The following is a 14,577-nucleotide window of genomic DNA, read 5'->3' on the forward strand; positions in this document are numbered from 1 at the left end:
TCAGGACGGCACGGGATCTGTAGATCCTACGTCAAGAAATTTATGTGGAGGAAACGGGAGAACCCCGAGAAAACCCACTTTCACTCTCCGGACCCAGATTTATCCGGAGAGTGCCTGAGCTATGTACCTGAAATGAAAATTGAAAACATTGATGGAATGAACACTAGACATAACAAATATAGTAAGGAGACCGACTGGCGGGTGCGCCATGTGTCGGGTGTCTCGGTTAACTTTGAGAATTATTTTGTTAGCGTGTTTCTTGTGCTGGGAGAAGTATACCTCGGTAAACGATATGCTATACGAATTACTTGGTATTAAACGATTTGCTATACGAAGTACTTGGTATTGAACAATATACTCTACGAATTACTTGGTATTGTAATGCTTCTAACCTTTGCATGAAGTCATTGAACATGTTGCACGTAATCATGCAGCCATATTGAATGAGTTGTCTGAGATAGGATTTGCAGGTATGCGTTATTAACCTTCAAGTATTATGCCACCTGACTGACTGCGTAATGACTACGAGTTACAAGAACAGAGTGGTGTAGCTAGTTATACTGAAAATAACTGCTCTATGCAGGTAACTAGCATCTCTTCCTCCACCCTCCCTTGACACCCGTAGTTGGCAGAGTACATATAACCCATTGTATGGTCTTGTGCTTATTAACAAGCAAATAAGCTCATTCTACTACAGAAATAATAATAACGTGGAGACAGTATTCATTACAGAAACTAATCTCTACTTATACTAAGAAAGTTTTACTAAGTTCCCTGAATTTTTAAAAATTATTAAGATAAAATAGTAGACTTTACTTAACAATCTCTTGTGTGAGCCAGCGAACATACTGATATAAATCTTTCTGCTATCACTCAGAATTTTAAAAATTAATTTAGAGTTCTTTACAATATTTAATCATTCCTTTAATTACACATTAATTTAGTATATTTAACTATTAATGCATCAATATACTGATATGTATATATATATCAGCAAGCAACAAACGAACTTTTAATATAACGTAGCAAAGATACAGACTTTAACCTTTAATTTTTGGCTCACTGCCAAAGTAAAATAGTACATCAGTTCGTTAGATCAAAGCAATAGGAAACCTATATACAGCTTTATGATTGTGTGTTTCTTATAGCAAAGCCACAGAGGGCTATCTGGTCAGCCCACCGAGGGCAATCGAACCCCTGATTTTAGCGTTGTAAATCCGGAGACATACCGCTGTACTAGCGGGAGGCGCGGCTTTATAAAGAAATGGACCTTTTTAACCATATGACAAAAATACCAAGCCTAAAATACTATCCTTTGAAAGCGATTAAATGCTCATTTTCTCTGTTGTCTGTAATTTTATGTAACACGTAATTTGTTTAGATAATTAGACAAAATGAACATATTTCACGATTACTATAAAATATGATTTGCTTTTTACTCACTAGCAAACTTTTAGTCGAGTGATGATCATTATTCGAAGAAGCGCTCTCTGGCGAACTAATAACATACTTTTATTACAATATAAGTAAGTTTTTCAGAAAGGATAGAAGATAAATACACTGGCCATAGTATAAAGTAAAACTAACGTATTTTTATCTTGAATATAACGAATGCAATTTGATATACTTGAGTCCTAAATAAGTAGAAATCGATATAGAAAACACTATATGTCTAATAACTTTTGTTATTTACGTTAAAAGCGGTATTATTATTTAAGGTTATTAACAACTTCACTTGTTCGTTTGTCATAAAAAGAAATAAATGCAGTGTAAAGCAATGGTAATGTAGTTGTGTATGGATATTATTTTATCACAAAATACGATTCAATAACACTAAGAAAGGGAGAGCACTGTGGCCGGAAATGATATTGGGTTTCCGGAAGAGACTTGTGTCGATAAAGATTTATAAGTTTTCTTTTCTATTTCGTTTCAAAGGTTGGCAATGGGATTGACCATTACATTATAACGCCCCCACGGCATAAAGAGCGAAAATGTTTAGTGCGAAGGGGATTTGAGCCCGCGACCCTCAGAGTACGACTCGCACGCCTTAACCCACCTAGCCATGCCGGACCCGCCTACTAACTGAAATTCAAAACTAAATAATAAAAAACGCAATTATTGTAGCCACAAAGAAAAACAAAGCCTTCTTAAACAATTCTTTATGCATTAGGAAATGAAACCCTTAAAATCCCACAAATAACCTTGAATTAATAATACTGTAAATGTGTATAGAACATGCGTTCAAGTATGTATAAAGAAAAGGGGTCATTGCAAGTCATGTTCTAAGTAAAAATAACAAGTAAAAATGTAAGTCCCCTGTTTGCTTATGAATTTCGCGTAAAGCAACACGAAATTCTATCAGAGATAGTCATTTCTAGCATAGTAGCAAAAAAACACTGTCTCTCGAGCTAAGTCTTGGGAAACTCTTTTATCAACGAATAGTGGGATTGGCCGACTCATTATAACGTTCCCGCGGATGAAAGGACGAGCATGGTTTGTGGAACGGAGATCTGAAAACACAATCCTCCGAGCCCTAACCAATCGACTACGCCGGGCCATGTAAGTCCTTCATACTTGGCAAATTAGAAACGTATAAACGACAATATAAAAATAATCAAAAGTAAGTGTATAGACACTCATAAAATTATAAGATTCTATACACAAGTACGTAATAGAGAAACCAAAGAAATATAGAAGAAATAAACATACAGTATGTGTATACTTACATTTCTCATAACTTCAGCGTTGTCTAGTTTAGTTCGAGTGTTGAATAAATTGTAATAATCTTGTTACTGAGTGGCACTCCTTTTATCTATAACTAGTGTATTACCTCTGTCGCATTGACTAATTCATACTTGATGGTTATATCTACTCATAGAGTAATAGTTGTCTGGAAAGTGTTTGTGGTTCTAATATAAGTCCTCCACATGGAGCACACAGGCCTAGATGGTATTCTAGGACATTACCTCAACTTCAAAATGGTTTTGCAATGCATTATCACTTACATTTCTCCAAGATAATTGGTTGTTGGTTTTATTGGCAAGTTCCGTTTGTTCTACTAAATGAGGTCAAGGGAGGTTTTGAAATTATGTTAGCTTTAATTCCTTGTCTGATGGCTGTTTAAAGGTCCAAGGATTCTACCTTCATAGTTCAGCGGAAAGTCTTGGTTACACTTCTCAGGAGTTTAGAAATTCCTCTTCCGCTGCCGTCCAGTTTGAGATAAGTCCATTTTTTGTTTCCATAAATGAATAACCCCAGAAAGTATTCAGCATATTTCTAGGTCTCTCTTATTCTTCCACTGTTTACACATTGATATGAACATCCAGGGTAGAACACTTGAAATGTTTTCTAGTTACAGTAGACGATAAGGCATTCGAACTGGTGGAGCACTTGAAATGTTTTCTAGTTACAGTAGATGATAAGGCATTCGAACTGGTGGAGCACTTGAAATGTTTTCTAGTTACAGTAGACGATAAAGCGTTCGAACTGATTAAAGATGATAAAGGCAAAGACATAACATATGTTGATGCACTTTGAGCCATTTTAGGGAAGATAGAAGCGTAGCTTCTACTTATATCTTGAACATCTCATCTTCAATTTTATTGTTTGAAGGGGAAATTCTCCAGTAAACAAGAACTAGGAAGAATGAAATGATCCGAATGCAGAGTTGTTGCAGCTGAAGGAACATATGCAATAACACGTTTAATTGTCAACAGATTCCTGAATAAATCTTCCAGTTCTGTGGTGGGGTTAATATTCACATCTGGTTACGTCTTGATCGATAAAGTGAAACTAACTTGTCGCCATTGAACAGCATAACGGACAGTGTAAGAATATCTAACTGTCTAACTGTTTTTTAAAGCTAAGTCAAAACTAAAGACAGCAGTGATATCAACACTGGCCAACATAACATGGGACAAGCCAAAAGTTTAAACTTCAGTATAGAGTGTTAGTTGGTGAAACCCACTTTGTAAACCCATCTATGTATAGGTAAGTAAAGTTTGAGGCATAATTTCTAAGAAAGTACATTCTGGACAGCTATATTTTTATATGTCTATGCTGCTCCGAACAAACTTCACCACTCAAATGTTTACTGACATATAAAGGTCGAGCTGTGTTCTCTCTTAAGTATTAAGTACTTGGTTTTCAGGTGTAATGAAAACTTTATTGTTAAGTATACATAGTTCTTAAGCATCATGAGAACAGAAACCAACATGGCACTCCACCCACTAGCACAAGAAACGGAAAATAAAGATAAATACGACTTTGGTACTGTAGTTAACATCCTAATTCATAACAAAATTAGTGCACTCAAGCTCTGTAGAGTTGACTATAGCTACAATACAGTACCACCTATACTGTTGTTTGACCCCTTGTTAACTACATGAATTATTGATTCTTCTTTACCTTTAGAAGCTACAACAGTCATAACATTCGTTTCGAGTTTATTATTTCACACTTATACGTGTACTACAACAATGGAAAGAGAGAATATTGAACATTTGTCACACAGCAACACAACAGAATATTTTTTTCTATTTATACATCTATTACAACAATGGAAAGAGAGAATATCGAACATTTGTTACACAGCAACACAACAGAATATTTTTTTCTGTTTATACATGTATTACAACAATGGAAAGATAGAATATAGAGAATTTGTTACACAGCAACACAACAGAATATTTTTTTTCTATTTATACATGTATTACAACAATGGAAAGAGAGAATATTAAGCATTTGTCACACTTGAACATTTGTTATACAGCAACACAACAGAATATGTTTTTTCTATTTAGACATGTATCACAACAATGGAAAGAGAGATATTGAACATTTGTCACACAGCAACACAACAGAATATTTTTTATATTTATACATGTATTACAACAATGGAAAGAGAGAATATTGAGCATTTGTCACACTTGAACATTTGTTATACAGCAACACAACAGAATATTTTTTTCTATTTATACATGTATTACAACAATGGAAAGAGAGAACATTGAGCATTTGTCACACAGCAACACAACAGAATATTTTTTTTCTATTTATACATGTATTACAACAATGGAAAGAGAGATATTGAACATTTGTCACACAGCAACACAACAGAATAGTTTTTCTATTTATACATCTATTACAACAATGGAAAGAGAGAATATTGAACATTTGTTACACAGCAACACAACAGAATATTTTTTCTATATTTTTATTTATTTTTTCAACTTAAAGATAAAATGATGCATTGTAACCCCCTTTCTTATGCTGTACTATGTGAACTTGATATCAAACGAGTATGTCTTAACAGGGGGCCCCAGTGGCACGTCTGCGAACTCCCACCGCTGAGAACCGAGTTTCGATACTCTTTGTGTAGCCTTGTAATTAATTCTAAATAATCAGTCTTAACAGGAAACACGTATACACTACTAACTATGTTTTAACTCAGTAGTTCAATCCATGACTACTTTTAACTAGCATTTTGTTCCTCTAAATTTCGATATTTATATTGACTGAAATACACGTGCTTTAATAGACTTAGGAATTCTGTGTAATGTAGATTTGTGAATGTTTTCTACATAAAACCACACACAAAAAAAGAGTTATGATCACTAAGAAAACAGTTTTAGTTTCTTACATCTTAACTGTTCTGGCTGAAAAGTATCCTAAAATTACAAGTATCAGATAACTATTCCAATTTTTTTCGAGCATATCTCATACGTATAGAAATTATATACTTTACAATTTGGATGAGTGTTTCAGAGAAACCATCAAACTGCGGATATTAAAGTGAAGTTTGGTAGCATATACAGTATTTTACACTATTCAACCATTAGCTAACATAGTATTTCTCTGTATTCAGTATGGACCTACTCTAACGCCATTAGTTTAACTATCCCTTATTTAGCCAATTTGTTGGCGACAGTTTCACTATATACAAATTACTAGCAGGATGTAATGACTACCTTGGTTGGTTAAAGGAATGGGTTCTGTAACCAACCAAGGTAATCATTACATCTTGGTAGTAATTTATTATTTCACCAATTGGACAGAAGCTTATTCACTGACAATCTCCATCACTTAGTTTTAAGCTCGTTTCTAGCGTGAGATTCCCTTTATGAACCATACAGGAATTGTAGTGTTACAATATTGTTCTGTATCTCTGCATGAACGCGATCAGTAATAGTGACATAACTGGACATTCCATGATACCCCCCATATTATATATTATATAGCATTTAGAGAGTGTCATTTCTTGGAGACTTCATGAACAATATCTACATCACAGACTGGGTTACAACCAGTACTCCTTACAATACCTGTAATAGATCTACGTGTTTCTATATTATGTTCAACAAACTGTTACGGTTGTGTTCCAGTTTGTTACATTACAAGTAGCACAAAAGTTACATACTTTAATTTATTTTCTTTGAAATATTTGGTACCCATCCATCAGTTGAATACATATTATTTTCTATAATTCACTGTAACCCGCGTATTTAGGTTTCGCATCCTAACTACATCCAGGATTCAGGCATTACACAATCAGAGGAGTTTTCACCTGCCATCAAAAATCTATCTCCAACTGCATTTCCACGTTGAACCAGTTAATTCTAAAGTTATACAAATACGATATTACTATCCAATGTGTAAACACGTTTTTGAATATTTAAGTTTCCCAAGCCACTTTAATGATTTATAATCTGTTCGAAAAATAAATTATTTGTTATGCAAACAGTGACAAAAGTGCTAGCAAATATCGTAATTGTAAACAATTGTTTTATTCATCATCATTGATAATTTACAGATATTATTAAACAGCCATGTATCCTGTAACATGCACACACACTGTCACGTACTTGTAACAACAAAGCTTCTAACCCGTTTTTGCTGCTATCTGCATTCAGAAACCAAGGTGCATTTTAGCAATTGGAATAAACTTCATAAGGTTATCAAATATATGAAATGGTATTCAGACATAGTTAATGGTGAAAGTAGTTTTGGTATTGTTAGGCAAACTCATCACAAAGTATCTCTGATACGTCTGTACTTTCGGGCCATTCTAACAATCCTTTATTTTAAATAGGATCTGTGGATACTCCATCTCTGCTTACTGTTTGTCGAAGAAAAACTGTTTACTTCAAAATTAGAAAACATTTCTCTGACTTTTGTGTCAACTTACTGGTTGCTAGCATTGGAATACCATGTCCGCTTCATCAATAGCCTGAAGTGTAAGGCCCAAAACCATAATTTCATTGACATAAATGACACACCAGTCCAACAGTACATCATAGTACGTGAGTTTCTTTAACTGCTTGAAAGTAGCTGATACATTACAAAGAGTGTATAACTTGTTTCAAAACTTGTTCAAGTCTTCTCAAGTGAAAGAAGTCTTGGGTCCTCTTTTAACTTTTAGCTTGACTTTCCAGTAGCCAGAAGTGAAATCTGATAAACGAAACAGAAAATTCATCATACGATACTTAATTCACCCACAAAAACACTCACATTTCCGTTATATATAGTTTGTTCTTCCCAGCCAATTTTATCAACTATCACTCGAATTTCTTTTGCTGATTTAAATTTAGATTGTCTACATAATATTCAAAAATGATTTCAAATGTACTGAAAACCCTGTATTTATTTTATTTTCAGCTATTTCTCCTTTATGCTATGTCAGTAGTTATTTCAGAAACTATCTCAATTGTTTGTTTGTTTTTTTTGCTATAATTACAAAACATAACTGAACTATATTTCGCTCATGGATAAGTAATCGTCTGAGCAAATGTTTTGACACGAGAGAGCAACGTGTTTCGTCATTATTTCAAGTGCACCAGTACCTTACGATGCAATCTGAGATTGTGCTTTAAGAATACCACAATACCCGTCATATGTAACATACAAACAGAACTGTAAAGGTATCATCTATGTGCTTTCTTACATTTCACAGTCTGAGTTAATGCATATCATGAACGACTCGACTCATGCAGAGAAGGCAACAAATATACGTAACAGATTTTATCCTCTGATCTGACAATCAGCTTACACACACAACAGATGTGTAGCTTGGTCAATCTGACAGGCACCATTTCTTTCTTACACTTCCATAAGCTTATACGTGGCATAGGAACCCAAACAAACAGTAGTATGTCAGTTATTTATGAATATAACGGTGCCTTACTATGTCTGGGTTAAGACCAAAGCATGAAATGGTTAAAACACAAGTTGATGCAGATATGGAAGCCATCATTAGTTATGACCAGATACACAGAGATCTAAATAAGAGTTCCAGATCTCAATAATGTACAAGTTAAAGAAACTTTCAAAAGCCAACCTGTTACTACTCTGATACTAATCAGAGTATTAACACTACCAGGTATCCATGAAACAAGAATGATGCTTATATTAAGTGTTTACCCAGTCTTCTGAATAATCACTTTCATCTTAAAGGTTCTTGAGCCATTATCCTACAAAATATTATAGTCAGTATACTCGAGAAGGCTATAGAAAAAGGACTGTCTGTTAATTTGAACGACTGCTACCTTCATCATTAGGCAGTTATTGTGGTTGGAGATAAACCTGAATTAGTGTTGTTAAATTTACCTGAAGCAAAAGGTAAATCAATTACATAATAAGATGACCAACTAAATGTAAATGTAAATGCGAAACTGTGCAGTTGACAAACTCGTAATGGAAGCCAATACATCAAATTTGACACAAATATCGACCTGATTCCTCTGCACTAGTAAGTTGAAAATAATGACCATGGAAAGGTTTTTTTGACATTCAGAGAAAAACAAGACTGCTGAAAACAAACTACCATATTGTGTAGTTAGAAAATAAAGTAAACGAAGAATGACTAAAGCATTCTTACTGGTAATATCGATATAGGAGCGTTCTTTCTCTGTTCACCTCTCTCCAAGAATTGTCGGTTAAACTCATTGTGACGGCATTCATTTTCCATTCATTGGAGCTATACATATTTCATCTTGTTATTATTATTTCACGATGGTTCTAGGAAAAGTAAGTTACGCTCCCAATGTTAAACTTATCGTTATTATTATTTCACGATGGTTCTAGGAAAAGTAAGTTACGCTCCCAATGTTAAACTTATCGTTATTATTATTTCACGATGGTTCTAGGAAAACTAAGTTACGCTCCCAATGTTAAACTTATCGTTATTATTATTTCACGATGGTTCTAGGAAAAGTAAGTTACGCTCCCAATGTTAAACTTATCGTTATTATTATTTCACGATGGTTCTAGGAAAACTAAGTTACGCTCCCAATGTTAAACTTATCGTTATTATTATTTCACGATGGTTCTAGGAAAAGTAAGTTACGCTCCCAATGTTAAACTTATCGTTATTATTATTTCACGATGGTTCTAGGAAAACTAAGTTACGCTCCCAATGTTAAACTTATCGTTATTATTATTTCACGATGGTTCTAGGAAAAGTAAGTTACGCTCCCAATGTTAAACTTATCATTATTTTAGTTTCACACTAAAGGTGACATCTAAAAGTTTATTCTGTTTCTTTAGTTTTTATAGTACAAAAACGTACGATACAAAGAAGTTGGTGTGTGAGATATAAAACCTTTTCTTTTAAATATAATTTCAACTGTACGTATACAAGAATAAAATAAATGTGAGCTTCAAAGAATTATTAAAGACGTGTTACCTTTCTAAGAAAACATTTTGTTGAGAAAAGCTATGTAAGCTGTTAAAACGTCACATTGAGTGTGAAGCTATGTATTCTTCATTCCTGTGGTCATTTTGCTAGATGGCACCACTTTATAACATATTGTTCTTATGCTTTTGGGGACTTTCAGGCAAAATTGGATGGGGGATATTTGCACGTATATGTTCCTAATTTCAATGTGGTAGACTACAGACGAAAAGCAGCTAGTCAACGACTCTAACTATCAACTCTTGGTCTTCTCCTGTGTGACTGAATAGTGGGATATAACAATTACCTTTATAGCGCACTCACGAGCCCAAGGTACGGAGTACGTATTTGCTCCAGCCAGATTTGTACCATGGACCCTCAAATTCATACTGCGAGCCCCCTAACTTATAACTCGCACTCGAACCTTTCATGACGTCCCCGGTGGCACAGCGGTATGTCTGCGGACTTACAACGCTAGAAACCGGATTTCAATACCCGTGATGAGCGAAGCACAGATAGTCCATTCTATAGCTTTATATTTAACTACAAACAAACCATTTATAACATAGAGTTTAGTAATTAATTTTAATATATTTTGGCACCTTATTCGTGAATGTACAATTGAAATCTTCAAGGCTTAGCAAGGCCAGGTGGTAAGGACACTCGATTGATAAATTATTTGTTTGTTTCAAATTTCGCGCATGGGTATACGAGGGCTATCCGCTCTAGCCTTCCCTAATTCTGCAGTGTAAGACCAGAGGGAACGAAGCTAGTCTTACACTGCTAAATTAGGGACCGCTAGCGCAGATAGCCCTCGTATAGCTATACGCAAAATTCAAAAACAAATAGTTATTTCCAATTCTGGATATCTCAAATTAAAAACAGATTCAAAATGGGCATAGCATCCTACTATCCTTTCACTCATAAAGGATCCATAGGAAGTAGATCTCTGACGACATATATCATGTATTGAAGTGTTATTTGTGGGAAATTATTGTCACATATGATGGACAAGGAATGTGAGTTTGAGTTTGCTTGTTTGAGCTGGTAATATCTTTAAGAAGTAATGCAGGTCTCACCTGAAATTCATACCTGTCATCTCCATAATCTTTGAGGTTACTAGAGCAGCTACATTAGAAACAACAATTGTTAATTTTTTGTGCATAGAAGAACTACAGGTAACGACAAGGAACATTTCCTGACCATCTGCAAATAGCTTATAGATAAGTGGTTTTGTTCTTTTAGAGGTTTGATATTAAATCTTCGCTGTATTTCCGTTGAAACCTAAACTCATGATGCTAAAGTTACCTACCGAGCATAATCATAAAGATATATTAATCTTTCACGTGTGTGATATACATATTAAGCCATAGCAATGCGCTAAGTATCCATTATCAAGAAAAACTTTGTCTGTCTGTGTAAGCATCTCCTCATAAACGAGTTGACCGACCTGTTCCAAATTTAGAATGCTGTTTTGATAGCCTAAAGTCGAATCATATTATTATTAACTTTCACCATATATTGAAAAATAAAAGTACTTTATAAAATAATTCCCCTATTATTATTGCAAAAGCTATTGCAAATATTTGAATTTGGACAAAACGCACACTACAACAAAATTCTATCTGTCAAAGATTGTAAACACAATTTTCAGACTTTTAGTTTGTTTCCCATAATAACCAAAATATAGAGCAATATAATATCCAGTACAAAGCGGATAATAAAGATCTTGCTATTTTTTTTACGTTTTCCACTCTTTCCTAATTCACACTTTTTAATTTCCGGCTTCTATTATGGTTAGAATGAGCACTTAACCCTGAATTAGAGAAGTATTCCACACTTATGATATTTGTAGGATTTTTATTACTTCTGGCCCGGCCAAGCGTGTTAAGGCGTGCGACTCGTAATCTGAGGGTCGCGGGTTCGCATCTCCGTCGCGCCAAACATGCCCGCCCTTTCAGCCGTGAGGGCGTTATAATGTGGCGGTCAATCCCACTATTCGTTGGTAAAAGAGTAGCCCAAGAGTTGGCGGTGGGTGGTGATGACTAGCTGCCTTCCCTCTAGTCTTACACTGCTAAATTAGGGACGGATAGCACAGATAGCCCTCGAGTAGCTTTGTGCGAAATTCAAAACAAACAAACAAACAAAAAAATCTTACTTCTATGGTTTTCCATAAAAGAAATATTGAAGACCAACCTTAAAGTTAATGCATTAAATGTGTCAAATTTATACAGTTGAAACCTTAATTACGTCTTTACTATGAATTGGGCTGCTTTAAACAAGAAGTGACGCAACTACTTTGTCATTTTTGTCAAGTTTCTGAGCTCGACTGGAACCGATCCTCTTTTCCTATCTTACAACAATTTTCATGGAAAACGAACGCTATTTAAAATCCTTAGAAATGTTTTGTTTATTTTTAGCAAATATGTTCGTGTTTTCAATATAAAAATATGGGGAAGTGCTGTCTCCTTAAAATAACCTTCAAAACTTACAAAATATTTTTAAAAGCCCATTATTGACTAACAATTCTCTTTTAATTGCAGATTTGTAGATTTTAACCGGATCTGTTGGGCTTTCAACACGAGCAGAACTTGATATGCAGTTTACCACTCGAAAGAAAATTAGTGAAACTGCACATGTAAATAAGTCATACGTTTCCTCATAGCACTTTTGATTCTAACAGCAGGACTAAGTATGTTAAAGAATTGTTGCAAGTGAGCACTTACACCTGCTAGTTACATGTGTTTCTTATACGTTTTAGTAATTGTAGCAGGTTGATCTTTTCACTACATATCATTAAGTGATATAGGCAACTTAACCTTTCTGTATATGTGTCTCACACAAGTACCTCATAAACACCCATTCCTAGGTACTATAATAATGTCTAACAAAACGGATATCCATGCACTCACACTCATAAATAACTTTACACTTTTATTATCTTTTTACTACAGAACAGTCATTTGTTATGTGAAAAGTACTTGGGAGGGTTTAAGGTTTGATGCTGTTTTAGTTTGGATGTAGAAGGAACTAAATCGTTGTGAAAATCTTTGAACTTTTAACCTTCAACAGGTGTCTCCCCGACCTTTATTTTTTGCTGTTTGTGCTTTCTGTTTTTGGAAAAGACCATTTTATCCAGCTACAGGACATTATCTTTCCATTTTCCTGGTTTTCCTTAAATGATATAGTGTCATAATTTTTGCATTCATAGTACAATGTTGTACTGAAACGTCTGTTAGTTAAGATACTTCTGGGTTTGGTAGAATGAGAGTGTGATTCCATAGAGCATATTTTTATCGGTTTACAGGCTTGGGTTTCAATCTCAGAAGAGTCGAACTTTGACAATGACTTTATTCTTTCCGCTGCTTAGCGCCTTATGTATTCTTATATAGCGTTAAGCATCTTTCTCATTAATGACTGCTACTTTGGTGCACCAATAGGAAAGATCTTCTACTTTTCAGGGCTAAACTGCAACGAGTTTTACCCTAAACATTATGAATTCTACTTCAAGGTTTATAGCTTACCCAGTCTGTTTCTTACCAAATATGTATGTTGGCTCCAACAATCTACGAGTTGTCCCTGCTTTGGCGCCTCGTTCTACTGTCGTGTGAAAAGTACGTCTGCCACATCTCTTGAAAATTAATGAAGTTATGTTGTCGAGTGACGTGAATAAAGTTTCCGGTTAATTTGAAATAACTTTCTTTAGTTAGCCTACCAATTGTAAACAATTTTAGTGTCACTTTTCATCATGTGTGTGTGTATTTTTATAGCAAAGCTACATCGAGTTATCTCCTTTGCCCGCCTAGGGGTATGAAGCCAGTGATTTTGGCGTTGTAAGTATCGCTATCATATCGGGAGACTTTTTACCTCAATTTAGTATTCAAGGGTGAAACAATAACACTTTAAGTTATGGAATAGGTTTATAAAAGTGTTCTTGCATTAACGAGATATACAGGGTGTTCGGAAAGTCACTGTGCACTAATATATTTGTTAACAGACATGTTTCAATATAGAATACAGGAGGTAAATATGAATGACAATTATAAACAATGTTGAAAGTGATCCCCGTTGGCATCAATACAGGCCTGGATCCTTCTTATTTTGTTTCTAAACACCGCTATCAGTTACTGGTTTGAAATAGACTGAATAGACATATAATTACAAAACTGCACAGTGACTTTCCGAACACACTGTATATATATACTATTTTGAATCTCTCTAATCAAAAGATGAACTCCCTGTTTCCATGTATAAACTAACCCCTTTTGAAATAAAAGTTATTACTACACTTATATATCTATAACACACTTAGTAATTCCAAAAACGTAGATTTGTAAAAAGAGAGAACGATATTTCATAGTGTTTGTTTTCTCAAGAAGAGAAGCAATGATGGGAAAAGAAAACAAGGAACTTCCCGAGATGGATAACATGAAGACAAGGATAACATGAAGACAAGGATAACATAAAGACAAGGATAACATGAAGACAAGGATAACATGAAGACAAGGATAACATGAAGACAAGGATAACATAAAGACAAGGATAACATGAAGACAAGGATAACATGAAGACAAGGATAACATAAAGACAAGGATAACATGAAGACAAGGATAACATGAAGACAAGGATAACATGAAGACAAGGATAACATAAAGACAAGGATAACATGAAGACAAGGATAACATAAAAGACAAGGATAACATGAAGACAAGGATAACATAAAGACAAGGATAACATGAAGACAAGGATAACATGAAGACAAGGATAACATGAAGACAAGGATAACATAAAGACAAGGATAACATGAAGACAAGGATAACATGAAGACAAGGATAACATGAAGACAAGGATAACATGAAGACAAGGATAACATGAAGACAAGGATAACATGAAGACAAGGATAACAT

Source organism: Tachypleus tridentatus, chromosome 6, assembly GCF_004210375.1.
Source record: "Tachypleus tridentatus isolate NWPU-2018 chromosome 6, ASM421037v1, whole genome shotgun sequence".
NCBI lineage: Eukaryota > Metazoa > Arthropoda > Merostomata > Xiphosura > Limulidae > Tachypleus > Tachypleus tridentatus.